Source organism: Paralichthys olivaceus, chromosome 20, assembly GCF_024713975.1.
Source record: "Paralichthys olivaceus isolate ysfri-2021 chromosome 20, ASM2471397v2, whole genome shotgun sequence".
In the NCBI taxonomy this organism is placed as follows: domain Eukaryota; kingdom Metazoa; phylum Chordata; class Actinopteri; order Pleuronectiformes; family Paralichthyidae; genus Paralichthys; species Paralichthys olivaceus.
The window spans coordinates 8,636,310-8,655,992 of NC_091112.1; positions in this window are offsets into that span (position 1 = coordinate 8,636,310).

The following is a 19,683-nucleotide window of genomic DNA, read 5'->3' on the forward strand; positions in this document are numbered from 1 at the left end:
GTTTCACCATTTCCGAAGGTCGTAGATGCTCGGGGATGGTCCCAATGGATCGGGCATAGCCACATTAGTGGAGATGGAACCAACTTCCAAGTCTCTATGACCTTCTGAAAAAAAGTTATTGAAGAATATCTTGATCTCCAATGGGTTTTCATCCCTAACCCTAACCCTAATCACAGCCCAAAAATCAAACACTAATCACAACCCTAACCCTAACCCTTCCAAAGGTCGTAGAAGCTTGGGGGTGGTACCAATGGATCGGGCATACCCACATTAGTGGAGATGGAACCAATTTCCAAGTCTCTATGACCTTCAGAAAGAAAGTTATGGAAGAATATCTTGACCTCCAATGGGTGTTCATCCCTAACCCTAATCACAACCCTAAACCTAATCACAACCCTAACCCTAACCCTAATCACAACCCTAACCCTAACCCTAACCCTCATTGCAACCCTAACCCTAATTCACCATAGGGTGAATAACTCCGCGCTGCTTGCTCGAAACGTGCTGAAATTCGCTGTGGTTGCGTGGCAGGTGACCCTTTATTGATCCTGAAATGCCCAAGTCTCTATGACTTTCAGAAAAAAAGTTATTCAAAAATATCTCGTACTTTTTTTTTTAGATTTGGTGGTTTCACCATTTCCGAAGGTCGTAGATGCTCGGGGATGGTCCCAATGGATCGGGCATAGCCACATTAGTGGAGATGGAACCAACTTCGAAGTCTCTATGACCTTCAGAAAAAAAGTTATTGAAGAATATCTTGATCTCCAATGGGTTTTCATCCCTAACCCTAACCCTAATCACAGCCCAAAAATCAAACACTAATCACAACCCTAACCCTAACCCTTCCAAAGGTCGTAGAAGCTTGGGGGTGGTACCAATGGATCGGGCATACCCACATTAGTGGAGATGGAACCAATTTCCAAGTCTCTATGACCTTCAGAAAGAAAGTTATGGAAGAATATCTTGACCTCCAATGGGTGTTCATCCCTAACCCTAATCACAACCCTAACCCTAATCACAACCCTAACCCTAATCACAACCCTAACCCTAACCCTAACCCTCATTGCAACCCTAACCCTAATTCACCATAGGGTGAATAACTCCGCGCTGCTTGCTCGAAACGTGCTGAAATTCGCTGTGGTTGCGTGGCAGGTGACCCTTTATTGATCCTGAAATGCCCAAGTCTCTATGACTTTCAGAAAAAAAGTTATTCAAAAATATCTCGTACTTTTTTTTTTAGATTTGGTGGTTTCACCATTTCCGAAGGTCGTAGATGCTCGGGGATGGTCCCAATGGATCGGGCATAGCCACATTAGTGGAGATGGAACCAACTTCCAAGTCTCTATGACCTTCTGAAAAAAAGTTATTGAAGAATATCTTGATCTCCAATGGGTTTTCATCCCTAACCCTAACCCTAATCACAGCCCAAAAATCAAACACTAATCACAACCCTAACCCTAACCCTTCCAAAGGTCGTAGAAGCTTGGGGGTGGTACCAATGGATCGGGCATACCCACATTAGTGGAGATGGAACCAATTTCCAAGTCTCTATGACCTTCAGAAAGAAAGTTATGGAAGAATATCTTGACCTCCAATGGGTGTTCATCCCTAACCCTAATCACAACCCTAACCCTAACCCTAATCACAACCCTAACCCTAACCCTAACCCTCATTGCAACCCTAACCCTAATTCACCATAGGGTGAATAACTCCGCGCTGCTTGCTCGAAACGTGCTGAAATTCGCTGTGGTTGCGTGGCAGGTGACCCTTTATTGATCCTGAAATGCCCAAGTCTCTATGACTTTCAGAAAAAAAGTTATTCAAAAATATCTCGTACTTTTTTTTTTAGATTTGGTGGTTTCACCATTTCCGAAGGTAGTAGATGCTCGGGGATGGTCCCAATGGATCGGGCATAGCCACATTAGTGGAGATGGAACCAACTTCGAAGTCTCTATGACCTTCAGAAAAAAAGTTATTGAAGAATATCTTGATCTCCAATGGGTTTTCATCCCTAACCCTAACCCTAATCACAGCCCAAAAATCAAACACTAATCACAACCCTAACCCTAACCCTTCCAAAGGTCGTAGAAGCTTGGGGGTGGTACCAATGGATCGGGCATACCCACATTAGTGGAGATGGAACCAATTTCCAAGTCTCTATGACCTTCAGAAAGAAAGTTATGGAAGAATATCTTGACCTCCAATGGGTGTTCATCCCTAACCCTAATCACAACCCTAACCCTAATCACAACCCTAACCCTAACCCTAATCACAACCCTAACCCTAACCCTAACCCTCATTGCAACCCTAACCCTAATTCACCATAGGGTGAATAACTCCGCGCTGCTTGCTCGAAACGTGCTGAAATTCGCTGTGGTTGCGTGGCAGGTGACCCTTTATTGATCCTGAAATGCCCAAGTCTCTATGACTTTCAGAAAAAAAGTTATTCAAAAATATCTCGTACTTTTTTTTTTAGATTTGGTGGTTTCACCATTTCCGAAGGTCGTAGATGCTCGGGGATGGTCCCAATGGATCGGGCATAGCCACATTAGTGGAGATGGAACCAACTTCCAAGTCTCTATGACCTTCTGAAAAAAAGTTATTGAAGAATATCTTGATCTCCAATGGGTTTTCATCCCTAACCCTAACCCTAATCACAGCCCAAAAATCAAACACTAATCACAACCCTAACCCTAACCCTTCCAAAGGTCGTAGAAGCTTGGGGGTGGTACCAATGGATCGGGCATACCCACATTAGTGGAGATGGAACCAATTTCCAAGTCTCTATGACCTTCAGAAAGAAAGTTATGGAAGAATATCTTGACCTCCAATGGGTGTTCATCCCTAACCCTAATCACAACCCTAACCCTAACCCTAATCACAACCCTAACCCTAACCCTAACCCTCATTGCAACCCTAACCCTAACCCTAATCACAACCCTAACCCTAACCCTAACCCTCATTGCAACCCTAACCCTAATTCACCATAGGGTGAATAACTCCGCGCTGCTTGCTCGAAACGTGCTGAAATTCGCTGTGGTTGCGTGGCAGGTGACCCTTTATTGATCCTGAAATGCCCAAGTCTCTATGACTTTCAGAAAAAAAGTTATTCAAAAATATCTCGTACTTTTTTTTTTAGATTTGGTGGTTTCACCATTTCCGAAGGTCGTAGATGCTCGGGGATGGTCCCAATGGATCGGGCATAGCCACATTAGTGGAGATGGAACCAACTTCCAAGTCTCTATGACCTTCTGAAAAAAAGTTATTGAAGAATATCTTGATCTCCAATGGGTTTTCATCCCTAACCCTAACCCTAATCACAGCCCAAAAATCAAACACTAATCACAACCCTAACCCTAACCCTTCCAAAGGTCGTAGAAGCTTGGGGGTGGTACCAATGGATCGGGCATACCCACATTAGTGGAGATGGAACCAATTTCCAAGTCTCTATGACCTTCAGAAAGAAAGTTATGGAAGAATATCTTGACCTCCAATGGGTGTTCATCCCTAACCCTAATCACAACCCTAACCCTAACCCTAATCACAACCCTAACCCTAACCCTAACCCTCATTGCAACCCTAACCCTAATTCACCATAGGGTGAATAACTCCGCGCTGCTTGCTCGAAACGTGCTGAAATTCGCTGTGGTTGCGTGGCAGGTGACCCTTTATTGATCCTGAAATGCCCAAGTCTCTATGACTTTCAGAAAAAAAGTTATTCAAAAATATCTCGTACTTTTTTTTTTAGATTTGGTGGTTTCACCATTTCCGAAGGTAGTAGATGCTCGGGGATGGTCCCAATGGATCGGGCATAGCCACATTAGTGGAGATGGAACCAACTTCGAAGTCTCTATGACCTTCAGAAAAAAAGTTATTGAAGAATATCTTGATCTCCAATGGGTTTTCATCCCTAACCCTAACCCTAATCACAGCCCAAAAATCAAACACTAATCACAACCCTAACCCTAACCCTTCCAAAGGTCGTAGAAGCTTGGGGGTGGTACCAATGGATCGGGCATACCCACATTAGTGGAGATGGAACCAATTTCCAAGTCTCTATGACCTTCAGAAAGAAAGTTATGGAAGAATATCTTGACCTCCAATGGGTGTTCATCCCTAACCCTAATCACAACCCTAACCCTAATCACAACCCTAACCCTAACCCTAATCACAACCCTAACCCTAACCCTAACCCTCATTGCAACCCTAACCCTAATTCACCATAGGGTGAATAACTCCGCGCTGCTTGCTCGAAACGTGCTGAAATTCGCTGTGGTTGCGTGGCAGGTGACCCTTTATTGATCCTGAAATGCCCAAGTCTCTATGACTTTCAGAAAAAAAGTTATTCAAAAATATCTCGTACTTTTTTTTTTAGATTTGGTGGTTTCACCATTTCCGAAGGTTGTAGATGCTCGGGGATGGTCCCAATGGATCGGGCATAGCCACATTAGTGGAGATGGAACCAACTTCCAAGTCTCTATGACCTTCAGAAAAAAAGTTATTGAAGAATATCTTGATCTCCAATGGGTTTTCATCCCTAACCCTAACCCTAATCACAGCCCAAAAATCAAACACTAATCACAACCCTAACCCTAACCCTTCCAAAGGTCGTAGAAGCTTGGGGGTGGTACCAATGGATCGGGCATACCCACATTAGTGGAGATGGAACCAATTTCCAAGTCTCTATGACCTTCAGAAAGAAAGTTATGGAAGAATATCTTGACCTCCAATGGGTGTTCATCCCTAACCCTAATCACAACCCTAACCCTAATCACAACCCTAACCCTAACCCTAATCACAACCCTAACCCTAATTCACCATAGGGTGAATAACTCCGCGCTGCTTGCTCGAAACGTGCTGAAATTCGCTGTGGTTGCGTGGCAGGTGACCCTTTATTGATCCTGAAATGCCCAAGTCTCTATGACTTTCAGAAAAAAAGTTATTCAAAAATATCTCGTACTTTTTTTTTTAGATTTGGTGGTTTCACCATTTCCGAAGGTCGTAGATGCTCGGGGATGGTCCCAATGGATCGGGCATAGCCACATTAGTGGAGATGGAACCAACTTCCAAGTCTCTATGACCTTCAGAAAAAAAGTTATTGAACAATATCTTGATCTCCAATGGGTTTTCATCCCTAACCCTAACCCTAATCACAGCCCAAAAATCAAACACTAATCACAACCCTAACCCTAACCCTTCCAAAGGTCGTAGAAGCTTGGGGGTGGTACCAATGGATCGGGCATACCCACATTAGTGGAGATGGAACCAATTTCCAAGTCTCTATGACCTTCAGAAAGAAAGTTATGGAAGAATATCTTGACCTCCAATGGGTGTTCATCCCTAACCCTAATCACAACCCTAACCCTAATCACAACCCTAACCCTAACCCTAATCACAACCCTAACCCTAACCCTAACCCTCATTGCAACCCTAACCCTAATTCACCATAGGGTGAATAACTCCGCGCTGCTTGCTCGAAACGTGCTGAAATTCGCTGTGGTTGCGTGGCAGGTGACCCTTTATTGATCCTGAAATGCCCAAGTCTCTATGACTTTCAGAAAAAAAGTTATTCAAAAATATCTCGTACTTTTTTTTTAGATTTGGTGGTTTCACCATTTCCGAAGGTCGTAGATGCTCGGGGATGGTCCCAATGGATCGGGCATAGCCACATTAGTGGAGATGGAACCAACTTCCAAGTCTCTATGACCTTCAGAAAAAAAGTTATTGAAGAATATCTTGATCTCCAATGGGTTTTCATCCCTAACCCTAACCCTAATCACAGCCCAAAAATCAAACACTAATCACAACCCTAACCCTAACCCTTCCAAAGGTCGTAGAAGCTTGGGGGTGGTACCAATGGATCGGGCATACCCACATTAGTGGAGATGGAACCAATTTCCAAGTCTCTATGACCTTCAGAAAGAAAGTTATGGAAGAATATCTTGACCTCCAATGGGTGTTCATCCCTAACCCTAATCACAACCCTAACCCTAACCCTAATCACAACCCTAACCCTAACCCTAACCCTCATTGCAACCCTAACCCTAATTCACCATAGGGTGAATAACTCCGCGCTGCTTGCTCGAAACGTGCTGAAATTTGCTGTGGTTGCGTGGCAGGTGACCCTTTATTGATCCTGAAATGCCCAAGTCTCTATGACTTTCAGAAAAAAAGTTATTCAAAAATATCTCGTACTTTTTTTTTTAGATTTGGTGGTTTCACCATTTCCGAAGGTAGTAGATGCTCGGGGATGGTCCCAATGGATCGGGCATAGCCACATTAGTGGAGATGGAACCAACTTCGAAGTCTCTATGACCTTCAGAAAAAAAGTTATTGAAGAATATCTTGATCTCCAATGGGTTTTCATCCCTAACCCTAACCCTAATCACAGCCCAAAAATCAAACACTAATCACAACCCTAACCCTAACCCTTCCAAAGGTCGTAGAAGCTTGGGGGTGGTACCAATGGATCGGGCATACCCACATTAGTGGAGATGGAACCAATTTCCAAGTCTCTATGACCTTCAGAAAGAAAGTTATGGAAGAATATCTTGACCTCCAATGGGTGTTCATCCCTAACCCTAATCACAACCCTAACCCTAATCACAACCCTAACCCTAACCCTAATCACAACCCTAACCCTAACCCTAACCCTCATTGCAACCCTAACCCTAATTCACCATAGGGTGAATAACTCCGCGCTGCTTGCTCGAAACGTGCTGAAATTCGCTGTGGTTGCGTGGCAGGTGACCCTTTATTGATCCTGAAATGCCCAAGTCTCTATGACTTTCAGAAAAAAAGTTATTCAAAAATATCTCGTACTTTTTTTTTTAGATTTGGTGGTTTCACCATTTCCGAAGGTCGTAGATGCTCGGGGATGGTCCCAATGGATCGGGCATAGCCACATTAGTGGAGATGGAACCAACTTCCAAGTCTCTATGACCTTCTGAAAAAAAGTTATTGAAGAATATCTTGACCTCCAATGGGTGTTCATCCCTAACCCTAATCACAACCCTAACCCTAACCCTAATCACAACCCTAACCCTAACCCTAACCCTCATTGCAACCCTAACCCTAATTCACCATAGGGTGAATAACTCCGCGCTGCTTGCTCGAAACGTGCTGAAATTTGCTGTGGTTGCGTGGCAGGTGACCCTTTATTGATCCTGAAATGCCCAAGTCTCTATGACTTTCAGAAAAAAAGTTATTCAAAAATATCTCGTACTTTTTTTTTTAGATTTGGTGGTTTCACCATTTCCGAAGGTCGTAGATGCTCGGGGATGGTCCCAATGGATCGGGCATAGCCACATTAGTGGAGATGGAACCAACTTCCAAGTCTCTATGACCTTCTGAAAAAAAGTTATTGAAGAATATCTTGATCTCCAATGGGTTTTCATCCCTAACCCTAACCCTAATCACAGCCCAAAAATCAAACACTAATCACAACCCTAACCCTAACCCTTCCAAAGGTCGTAGAAGCTTGGGGGTGGTACCAATGGATCGGGCATACCCACATTAGTGGAGATGGAACCAATTTCCAAGTCTCTATGACCTTCAGAAAGAAAGTTATGGAAGAATATCTTGACCTCCAATGGGTGTTCATCCCTAACCCTAATCACAACCCTAACCCTAATCACAACCCTAACCCTAACCCTAATCACAACCCTAACCCTCATTGCAACCCTAACCCTAATTCACCATAGGGTGAATAACTCCGCGCTGCTTGCTCGAAACGTGCTGAAATTCGCTGTGGTTGCGTGGCAGGTGACCCTTTATTGATCCTGAAATGCCCAAGTCTCTATGACTTTCAGAAAAAAAGTTATTCAAAAATATCTCGTACTTTTTTTTTTAGATTTGGTGGTTTCACCATTTCCGAAGGTCGTAGATGCTCGGGGATGGTCCCAATGGATCGGGCATAGCCACATTAGTGGAGATGGAACCAACTTCCAAGTCTCTATGACCTTCAGAAAAAAAGTTATTGAACAATATCTTGATCTCCAATGGGTTTTCATCCCTAACCCTAACCCTAATCACAGCCCAAAAATCAAACACTAATCACAACCCTAACCCTAACCCTTCCAAAGGTCGTAGAAGCTTGGGGGTGGTACCAATGGATCGGGCATACCCACATTAGTGGAGATGGAACCAATTTCCAAGTCTCTATGACCTTCAGAAAGAAAGTTATGGAAGAATATCTTGACCTCCAATGGGTGTTCATCCCTAACCCTAATCACAACCCTAACCCTAATCACAACCCTAACCCTAACCCTAATCACAACCCTAACCCTAACCCTAACCCTCATTGCAACCCTAACCCTAATTCACCATAGGGTGAATAACTCCGCGCTGCTTGCTCGAAACGTGCTGGAATTTGCTGTGGTTGCGTGGCAGGTGACCCTTTATTGATCCTGAAATGCCCAAGTCTCTATGACTTTCAGAAAAAAAGTTATTCAAAAATATCTCGTACTTTTTTTTTTAGATTTGGTGGTTTCACCATTTCCGAAGGTCGTAGATGCTCGGGGATGGTCCCAATGGATCGGGCATAGTCACATTAGTGGAGATGGAACCAACTTCCAAGTCTCTATGACCTTCAGAAAAAAAGTTATTGAACAATATCTTGATCTCCAATGGGTTTTCATCCCTAACCCTAACCCTAATCACAGCCCAAAAATCAAACACTAATCACAACCCTAACCCTAACCCTTCCAAAGGTCGTAGAAGCTTGGGGGTGTTACCAATGGATCGGGCATACCCACATTAGTGGAGATGGAACCAATTTCCAAGTCTCTATGACCTTCAGAAAGAAAGTTATGGAAGAATATCTTGACCTCCAATGGGTGTTCATCCCTAACCCTAATCACAACCCTAACCCTAATCACAACCCTAACCCTAACCCTAATCACAACCCTAACCCTAACCCTAACCCTCATTGCAACCCTAACCCTAATTCACCATAGGGTGAATAACTCCGCGCTGCTTGCTCGAAACGTGCTGAAATTCGCTGTGGTTGCGTGGCAGGTGACCCTTTATTGATCCTGAAATGCCCAAGTCTCTATGACTTTCAGAAAAAAAGTTATTCAAAAATATCTCGTACTTTTTTTTTTAGATTTGGTGGTTTCACCATTTCCGAAGGTCGTAGATGCTCGGGGATGGTCCCAATGGATCGGGCATAGCCACATTAGTGGAGATGGAACCAACTTCCAAGTCTCTATGACCTTCAGAAAAAAAGTTATTGAACAATATCTTGATCTCCAATGGGTTTTCATCCCTAACCCTAACCCTAATCACAGCCCAAAAATCAAACACTAATCACAACCCTAACCCTAACCCTTCCAAAGGTCGTAGAAGCTTGGGGGTGGTACCAATGGATCGGGCATACCCACATTAGTGGAGATGGAACCAATTTCCAAGTCTCTATGACCTTCAGAAAGAAAGTTATGGAAGAATATCTTGACCTCCAATGGGTGTTCATCCCTAACCCTAATCACAACCCTAACCCTAATCACAACCCTAACCCTAACCCTAATCACAACCCTAACCCTAACCCTAACCCTCATTGCAACCCTAACCCTAATTCACCATAGGGTGAATAACTCCGCGCTGCTTGCTCGAAACGTGCTGAAATTCGCTGTGGTTGCGTGGCAGGTGACCCTTTATTGATCCTGAAATGCCCAAGTCTCTATGACTTTCAGAAAAAAAGTTATTCAAAAATATCTTGTACTTTTTTTTTTAGATTTGGTGGTTTCACCATTTCCGAAGGTCGTAGATGCTCGGGGATGGTCCCAATGGATCGGGCATAGCCACATTAGTGGAGATGGAACCAATTTCCAAGTCTCTATGACCTTCAGAAAGAAAGTTATGGAAGAATATCTTGACCTCCAATGGGTGTTCATCCCTAACCCTAATCACAACCCTAACCCTAATCACAACCCTAACCCTAACCCTAATTCACCATAGGGTGAATAACTCAGCGCTGCTTGCTCGAAACGTGCTGAAATTCGCTGTGGTTGCGTGGCAGGTGACCCTTTATTGATCCTGAAATGCCCAAGTCTCTATGACTTTCAGAAAAAAAGTTATTCAAAAATATCTCGTACTTTTTTTTTTAGATTTGGTGGTTTCACCATTTCCGAAGGTCGTAGATGCTCGGGGATGGTCCCAATGGATCGGGCATAGCCACATTAGTGGAGATGGAACCAACTTCCAAGTCTCTATGACCTTCAGAAAAAAAGTTATTGAACAATATCTTGATCTCCAATGGGTTTTCATCCCTAACCCTAACCCTAATCACAGCCCAAAAATCAAACACTAATCACAACCCTAACCCTAACCCTTCCAAAGGTCGTAGAAGCTTGGGGGTGTTACCAATGGATCGGGCATACCCACATTAGTGGAGATGGAACCAATTTCCAAGTCTCTATGACCTTCAGAAAGAAAGTTATGGAAGAATATCTTGACCTCCAATGGGTGTTCATCCCTAACCCTAATCACAACCCTAACCCTAATCACAACCCTAACCCTAACCCTAACCCTCATTGCAACCCTAACCCTAATTCACCATAGGGTGAATAACTCCGCGCTGCTTGCTCGAAACGTGCTGAAATTCGCTGTGGTTGCGTGGCAGGTGACCCTTTATTGATCCTGAAATGCCCAAGTCTCTATGACTTTCAGAAAAAAAGTTATTCAAAAATATCTTGTACTTTTTTTTTTAGATTTGGTGGTTTCACCATTTCCGAAGGTCGTAGATGCTCGGGGATGGTCCCAATGGATCGGGCATAGCCACATTAGTGGAGATGGAACCAATTTCCAAGTCTCTATGACCTTCAGAAAGAAAGTTATGGAAGAATATCTTGACCTCCAATGGGTGTTCATCCCTAACCCTAATCACAACCCTAACCCTAACCCTAACCCTAATTCACCATAGGGTGAATAACTCAGCGCTGCTTGCTCGAAACGTGCTGAAATTCGCTGTGGTTGCGTGGCAGGTGACCCTTTATTGATCCTGAAATGCCCAAGTCTCTATGACTTTCAGAAAAAAAGTTATTCAAAAATATCTCGTACTTTTTTTTTTAGATTTGGTGGTTTCACCATTTCCGAAGGTCGTAGATGCTCGGGGATGGTCCCAATGGATCGGGCATAGCCACATTAGTGGAGATGGAACCAACTTCCAAGTCTCTATGACCTTCAGAAAAAAAGTTATTGAAGAATATCTTGATCTCCAATGGGTTTTCATCCCTAACCCTAACCCTAATCACAGCCCAAAAATCAAACACTAATCACAACCCTAACCCTAACCCTTCCAAAGGTCGTAGAAGCTTGGGGGTGTTACCAATGGATCGGGCATACCCACATTAGTGGAGATGGAACCAATTTCCAAGTCTCTATGACCTTCAGAAAGAAAGTTATGGAAGAATATCTTGACCTCCAATGGGTGTTCATCCCTAACCCTAATCACAACCCTAACCCTAATCACAACCCTAACCCTAACCCTAACCCTCATTGCAACCCTAACCCTAATTCACCATAGGGTGAATAACTCCGCGCTGCTTGCTCGAAACGTGCTGAAATTCGCTGTGGTTGCGTGGCAGGTGACCCTTTATTGATCCTGAAATGCCCAAGTCTCTATGACTTTCAGAAAAAAAGTTATTCAAAAATATCTCGTACTTTTTTTTTTAGATTTGGTGGTTTCACCATTTCCGAAGGTCGTAGATGCTCGGGGATGGTCCCAATGGATCGGGCATAGCCACATTAGTGGAGATGGAACCAACTTCCAAGTCTCTATGACCTTCAGAAAAAAAGTTATTGAACAATATCTTGATCTCCAATGGGTTTTCATCCCTAACCCTAACCCTAATCACAGCCCAAAAATCAAACACTAATCACAACCCTAACCCTAACCCTTCCAAAGGTCGTAGAAGCTTGGGGGTGTTACCAATGGATCGGGCATACCCACATTAGTGGAGATGGAACCAATTTCCAAGTCTCTATGACCTTCAGAAAGAAAGTTATGGAAGAATATCTTGACCTCCAATGGGTGTTCATCCCTAACCCTAATCACAACCCTAACCCTAATCACAACCCTAACCCTAACCCTAACCCTCATTGCAACCCTAACCCTAATTCACCATAGGGTGAATAACTCCGCGCTGCTTGCTCGAAACGTGCTGAAATTCGCTGTGGTTGCGTGGCAGGTGACCCTTTATTGATCCTGAAATGCCCAAGTCTCTATGACTTTCAGAAAAAAAGTTATTCAAAAATATCTCGTACTTTTTTTTTTAGATTTGGTGGTTTCACCATTTCCGAAGGTCGTAGATGCTCGGGGATGGTCCCAATGGATCGGGCATAGCCACATTAGTTGAGGTGGAACCAACTTCCAAGTCTCTATGACCTTCAGAAAAAAAGTTATTGAAGAATATCTTGATCTCCAATGGGTTTTCATCCCTAACCCTAATCACAGCCCAAAAATCAAACACTAATCACAACCCTAACCCTAACCCTTCCAAAGGTCGTAGAAGCTTGGGGGTGTTACCAATGGATCGGGCATACCCACATTAGTGGAGATGGAACCAATTTCCAAGTCTCTATGACCTTCAGAAAGAAAGTTATGGAAGAATATCTTGACCTCCAATGGGTGTTCATCCCTAACCCTAATCACAACCCTAACCCTAATCACAACCCTAACCCTAACCCTAACCCTCATTGCAACCCTAACCCTAATTCACCATAGGGTGAATAACTCCGCGCTGCTTGCTCGAAACGTGCTGAAATTCGCTGTGGTTGCGTGGCAGGTGACCCTTTATTGATCCTGAAATGCCCAAGTCTCTATGACTTTCAGAAAAAAAGTTATTCAAAAATATCTCGTACTTTTTTTTTTAGATTTGGTGGTTTCACCATTTCCGAAGGTCGTAGATGCTCGGGGATGGTCCCAATGGATCGGGCATAGCCACATTAGTGGAGATGGAACCAACTTCCAAGTCTCTATGACCTTCAGAAAAAAAGTTATTGAACAATATCTTGATCTCCAATGGGTTTTCATCCCTAACCCTAACCCTAATCACAGCCCAAAAATCAAACACTAATCACAACCCTAACCCTAACCCTTCCAAAGGTCGTAGAAGCTTGGGGGTGGTACCAATGGATCGGGCATACCCACATTAGTGGAGATGGAACCAATTTCCAAGTCTCTATGACCTTCAGAAAGAAAGTTATGGAAGAATATCTTGACCTCCAATGGGTGTTCATCCCTAACCCTAATCACAACCCTAACCCTAATCACAACCCTAACCCTAACCCTAACCCTCATTGCAACCCTAACCCTAATTCACCATAGGGTGAATAACTCCGCGCTGCTTGCTCGAAACGTGCTGAAATTCGCTGTGGTTGCGTGGCAGGTGACCCTTTATTGATCCTGAAATGCCCAAGTCTCTATGACTTTCAGAAAAAAAGTTATTCAAAAATATCTTGTACTTTTTTTTTTAGATTTGGTGGTTTCACCATTTCCGAAGGTCGTAGATGCTCGGGGATGGTCCCAATGGATCGGGCATAGCCACATTAGTGGAGATGGAACCAATTTCCAAGTCTCTATGACCTTCAGAAAGAAAGTTATGGAAGAATATCTTGACCTCCAATGGGTGTTCATCCCTAACCCTAATCACAACCCTAACCCTAATCACAACCCTAACCCTAACCCTAACCCTCATTGCAACCCTAACCCTAATTCACCATAGGGTGAATAACTCCGCGCTGCTTGCTCGAAACGTGCTGAAATTCGCTATGGTTGCGTGGCAGGTGACCCTTTATTGATCCTGAAATGCCCAAGTCTCTATGACTTTCAGAAAAAAAGTTATTCAAAAATATCTCGTACTTTTTTTTTTAGATTTGGTGGTTTCACCATTTCCGAAGGTCGTAGATGCTCGGGGATGGTCCCAATGGATCGGGCATAGCCACATTAGTGGAGATGGAACCAACTTCCAAGTCTCTATGACTTTCAGAAAAAAAGTTATTCAAAAATATCTCGTACTTTTTTTTTTAGATTTGGTGGTTTCACCATTTCCGAAGGTCGTAGATGCTCGGGGATGGTCCCAATGGATCGGGCATAGCCACATTAGTGGAGGTGGAACCAACTTCCAAGTCTCTATGACCTTCAGAAAAAAAGTTATTGAAGAATATCTTGATCTCCAATGGGTTTTCATCCCTAACCCTAATCACAGCCCAAAAATCAAACACTAATCACAACCCTAACCCTAACCCTTCCAAAGGTCGTAGAAGCTTGGGGGTGTTACCAATGGATCGGGCATACCCACATTAGTGGAGATGGAACCAATTTCCAAGTCTCTATGACCTTCAGAAAGAAAGTTATGGAAGAATATCTTGACCTCCAATGGGTGTTCATCCCTAACCCTAATCACAACCCTAACCCTAATCACAACCCTAACCCTAACCCTAACCCTCATTGCAACCCTAACCCTAATTCACCATAGGGTGAATAACTCCGCGCTGCTTGCTCGAAACGTGCTGAAATTCGCTGTGGTTGCGTGGCAGGTGACCCTTTATTGATCCTGAAATGCCCAAGTCTCTATGACTTTCAGAAAAAAAGTTATTCAAAAATATCTCGTACTTTTTTTTTTAGATTTGGTGGTTTCACCATTTCCGAAGGTCGTAGATGCTCGGGGATGGTCCCAATGGATCGGGCATAGCCACATTAGTGGAGATGGAACCAACTTCCAAGTCTCTATGACCTTCAGAAAAAAAGTTATTGAACAATATCTTGATCTCCAATGGGTTTTCATCCCTAACCCTAACCCTAATCACAGCCCAAAAATCAAACACTAATCACAACCCTAACCCTAACCCTTCCAAAGGTCGTAGAAGCTTGGGGGTGGTACCAATGGATCGGGCATACCCACATTAGTGGAGATGGAACCAATTTCCAAGTCTCTATGACCTTCAGAAAGAAAGTTATGGAAGAATATCTTGACCTCCAATGGGTGTTCATCCCTAACCCTAATCACAACCCTAACCCTAATCACAACCCTAATCACAACCCTAATCACAACCCTAACCCTAACCCTAACCCTCATTGCAACCCTAACCCTAATTCACCATAGGGTGAATAACTCCGCGCTGCTTGCTCGAAACGTGCTGAAATTCGCTGTGGTTGCGTGGCAGGTGACCCTTTATTGATCCTGAAATGCCCAAGTCTCTATGACTTTCAGAAAAAAAGTTATTCAAAAATATCTCGTACTTTTTTTTTTAGATTTGGTGGTTTCACCATTTCCGAAGGTCGTAGATGCTCGGGGATGGTCCCAATGGATCGGGCATAGCCACATTAGTGGAGATGGAACCAACTTCCAAGTCTCTATGACCTTCAGAAAAAAAGTTATTGAACAATATCTTGATCTCCAATGGGTTTTCATCCCTAACCCTAACCCTAATCACAGCCCAAAAATCAAACACTAATCACAACCCTAACCCTAACCCTTCCAAAGGTCGTAGAAGCTTGGGGGTGGTACCAATGGATCGGGCATACCCACATTAGTGGAGATGGAACCAATTTCCAAGTCTCTATGACCTTCAGAAAGAAAGTTATGGAAGAATATCTTGACCTCCAATGGGTGTTCATCCCTAACCCTAATCACAACCCTAACCCTAATCACAACCCTAACCCTAACCCTAACCCTCATTGCAACCCTAACCCTAATTCACCATAGGGTGAATAACTCCGCGCTGCTTGCTCGAAACGTGCTGAAATTCGCTGTGGTTGCGTGGCAGGTGACCCTTTATTGATCCTGAAATGCCCAAGTCTCTATGACTTTCAGAAAAAAAGTTATTCAAAAATATCTTGTACTTTTTTTTTTAGATTTGGTGGTTTCACCATTTCCGAAGGTCGTAGATGCTCGGGGATGGTCCCAATGGATCGGGCATAGCCACATTAGTGGAGATGGAACCAACTTCCAAGTCTCTATGACCTTCAGAAAAAAAGTTATTGAACAATATCTTGATCTCCAATGGGTTTTCATCCCTAACCCTAACCCTAATCACAGCCCAAAAATCAAACACTAATCACAACCCTAACCCTAACCCTTCCAAAGGTCGTAGAAGCTTGGGGGTGGTACCAATGGATCGGGCATACCCACATTAGTGGAGATGGAACCAATTTCCAAGTCTCTATGACCTTCAGAAAGAAAGTTATGGAAGAATATCTTGACCTCCAATGGGTGTTCATCCCTAACCCTAATCACAACCCTAACCCTAACCCTAATCACAACCCTAACCCTAACCCTAACCCTCATTGCAACCCTAACCCTAATTCACCATAGGGTGAATAACTCCGCGCTGCTTGCTCGAAACGTGCTGAAATTCGCTGTGGTTGCGTGGCAGGTGACCCTTTATTGATCCTGAAATGCCCAAGTCTCTATGACTTTCAGAAAAAAAGTTATTCAAAAATATCTCGTACTTTTTTTTTTAGATTTGGTGGTTTCACCATTTCCGAAGGTAGTAGATGCTCGGGGATGGTCCCAATGGATCGGGCATAGCCACATTAGTGGAGATGGAACCAACTTCGAAGTCTCTATGACCTTCAGAAAAAAAGTTATTGAAGAATATCTTGATCTCCAATGGGTTTTCATCCCTAACCCTAACCCTAATCACAGCCCAAAAATCAAACACTAATCACAACCCTAACCCTAACCCTTCCAAAGGTCGTAGAAGCTTGGGGGTGGTACCAATGGATCGGGCATACCCACATTAGTGGAGATGGAACCAATTTCCAAGTCTCTATGACCTTCAGAAAGAAAGTTATGGAAGAATATCTTGACCTCCAATGGGTGTTCATCCCTAACCCTAATCACAACCCTAACCCTAATCACAACCCTAACCCTAACCCTAATCACAACCCTAACCCTAACCCTAACCCTCATTGCAACCCTAACCCTAATTCACCATAGGGTGAATAACTCCGCGCTGCTTGCTCGAAACGTGCTGAAATTCGCTGTGGTTGCGTGGCAGGTGACCCTTTATTGATCCTGAAATGCCCAAGTCTCTATGACTTTCAGAAAAAAAGTTATTCAAAAATATCTCGTACTTTTTTTTTTAGATTTGGTGGTTTCACCATTTCCGAAGGTCGTAGATGCTCGGGGATGGTCCCAATGGATCGGGCATAGCCACATTAGTGGAGATGGAACCAACTTCCAAGTCTCTATGACCTTCTGAAAAAAAGTTATTGAAGAATATCTTGATCTCCAATGGGTTTTCATCCCTAACCCTAACCCTAATCACAGCCCAAAAATCAAACACTAATCACAACCCTAACCCTAACCCTTCCAAAGGTCGTAGAAGCTTGGGGGTGGTACCAATGGATCGGGCATACCCACATTAGTGGAGATGGAACCAATTTCCAAGTCTCTATGACCTTCAGAAAGAAAGTTATGGAAGAATATCTTGACCTCCAATGGGTGTTCATCCCTAACCCTAATCACAACCCTAACCCTAACCCTAATCACAACCCTAACCCTAACCCTAACCCTCATTGCAACCCTAACCCTAACCCTAATCACAACCCTAACCCTAACCCTAACCCTCATTGCAACCCTAACCCTAATTCACCATAGGGTGAATAACTCCGCGCTGCTTGCTCGAAACGTGCTGAAATTCGCTGTGGTTGCGTGGCAGGTGACCCTTTATTGATCCTGAAATGCCCAAGTCTCTATGACTTTCAGAAAAAAAGTTATTCAAAAATATCTCGTACTTTTTTTTTTAGATTTGGTGGTTTCACCATTTCCGAAGGTCGTAGATGCTCGGGGATGGTCCCAATGGATCGGGCATAGCCACATTAGTGGAGATGGAACCAACTTCCAAGTCTCTATGACCTTCTGAAAAAAAGTTATTGAAGAATATCTTGATCTCCAATGGGTTTTCATCCCTAACCCTAACCCTAATCACAGCCCAAAAATCAAACACTAATCACAACCCTAACCCTAACCCTTCCAAAGGTCGTAGAAGCTTGGGGGTGGTACCAATGGATCGGGCATACCCACATTAGTGGAGATGGAACCAATTTCCAAGTCTCTATGACCTTCAGAAAGAAAGTTATGGAAGAATATCTTGACCTCCAATGGGTGTTCATCCCTAACCCTAATCACAACCCTAACCCTAACCCTAATCACAACCCTAACCCTAACCCTAACCCTCATTGCAACCCTAACCCTAATTCACCATAGGGTGAATAACTCCGCGCTGCTTGCTCGAAACGTGCTGAAATTCGCTGTGGTTGCGTGGCAGGTGACCCTTTATTGATCCTGAAATGCCCAAGTCTCTATGACTTTCAGAAAAAAAGTTATTCAAAAATATCTCGTACTTTTTTTTTTAGATTTGGTGGTTTCACCATTTCCGAAGGTAGTAGATGCTCGGGGATGGTCCCAATGGATCGGGCATAGCCACATTAGTGGAGATGGAACCAACTTCGAAGTCTCTATGACCTTCAGAAAAAAAGTTATTGAAGAATATCTTGATCTCCAATGGGTTTTCATCCCTAACCCTAACCCTAATCACAGCCCAAAAATCAAACACTAATCACAACCCTAACCCTAACCCTTCCAAAGGTCGTAGAAGCTTGGGGGTGGTACCAATGGATCGGGCATACCCACATTAGTGGAGATGGAACCAATTTCCAAGTCTCTATGACCTTCAGAAAGAAAGTTATGGAAGAATATCTTGACCTCCAATGGGTGTTCATCCCTAACCCTAATCACAACCCTAACCCTAATCACAACCCTAACCCTAACCCTAATCACAACCCTAACCCTAACCCTAACCCTCATTGCAACCCTAACCCTAATTCACCATAGGGTGAATAACTCCGCGCTGCTTGCTCGAAACGTGCTGAAATTCGCTGTGGTTGCGTGGCAGGTGACCCTTTATTGATCCTGAAATGCCCAAGTCTCTATGACTTTCAGAAAAAAAGTTATTCAAAAATATCTCGTACTTTTTTTTTTAGATTTGGTGGTTTCACCATTTCCGAAGGTCGTAGATGCTCGGGGATGGTCCCAATGGATCGGGCATAGCCACATTAGTGGAGATGGAACCAACTTCCAAGTCTCTATGACCTTCAGAAAAAAAGTTATTGAAGAATATCTTGATCTCCAATGGGTTTTCATCCCTAACCCTAACCCTAATCACAGCCCAAAAATCAAACACTAATCACAACCCTAACCCTAACCCTTCCAAAGGTCGTAGAAGCTTGGGGGTGGTACCAATGGATCGGGCATACCCACATTAGTGGAGATGGAACCAATTTCCAAGTCTCTATGACCTTCAGAAAGAAAGTTATGGAAGAATATCTTGACCTCCAATGGGTGTTCATCCCTAACCCTAATCACAACCCTAACCCTAATCACAACCCTAACCCTAACCCTAATCACAACCCTAACCCTAATTCACCATAGGGTGAATAACTCCGCGCTGCTTGCTCGAAACGTGCTGAAATTCGCTGTGGTTGCGTGGCAGGTGACCCTTTATTGATCCTGAAATGCCCAAGTCTCTATGACTTTCAGAAAAAAAGTTATTCAAAAATATCTCGTACTTTTTTTTTTAGATTTGGTGGTTTCACCATTTCCGAAGGTCGTAGATGCTCGGGGATGGTCCCAATGGATCGGGCATAGCCACATTAGTGGAGATGGAACCAACTTC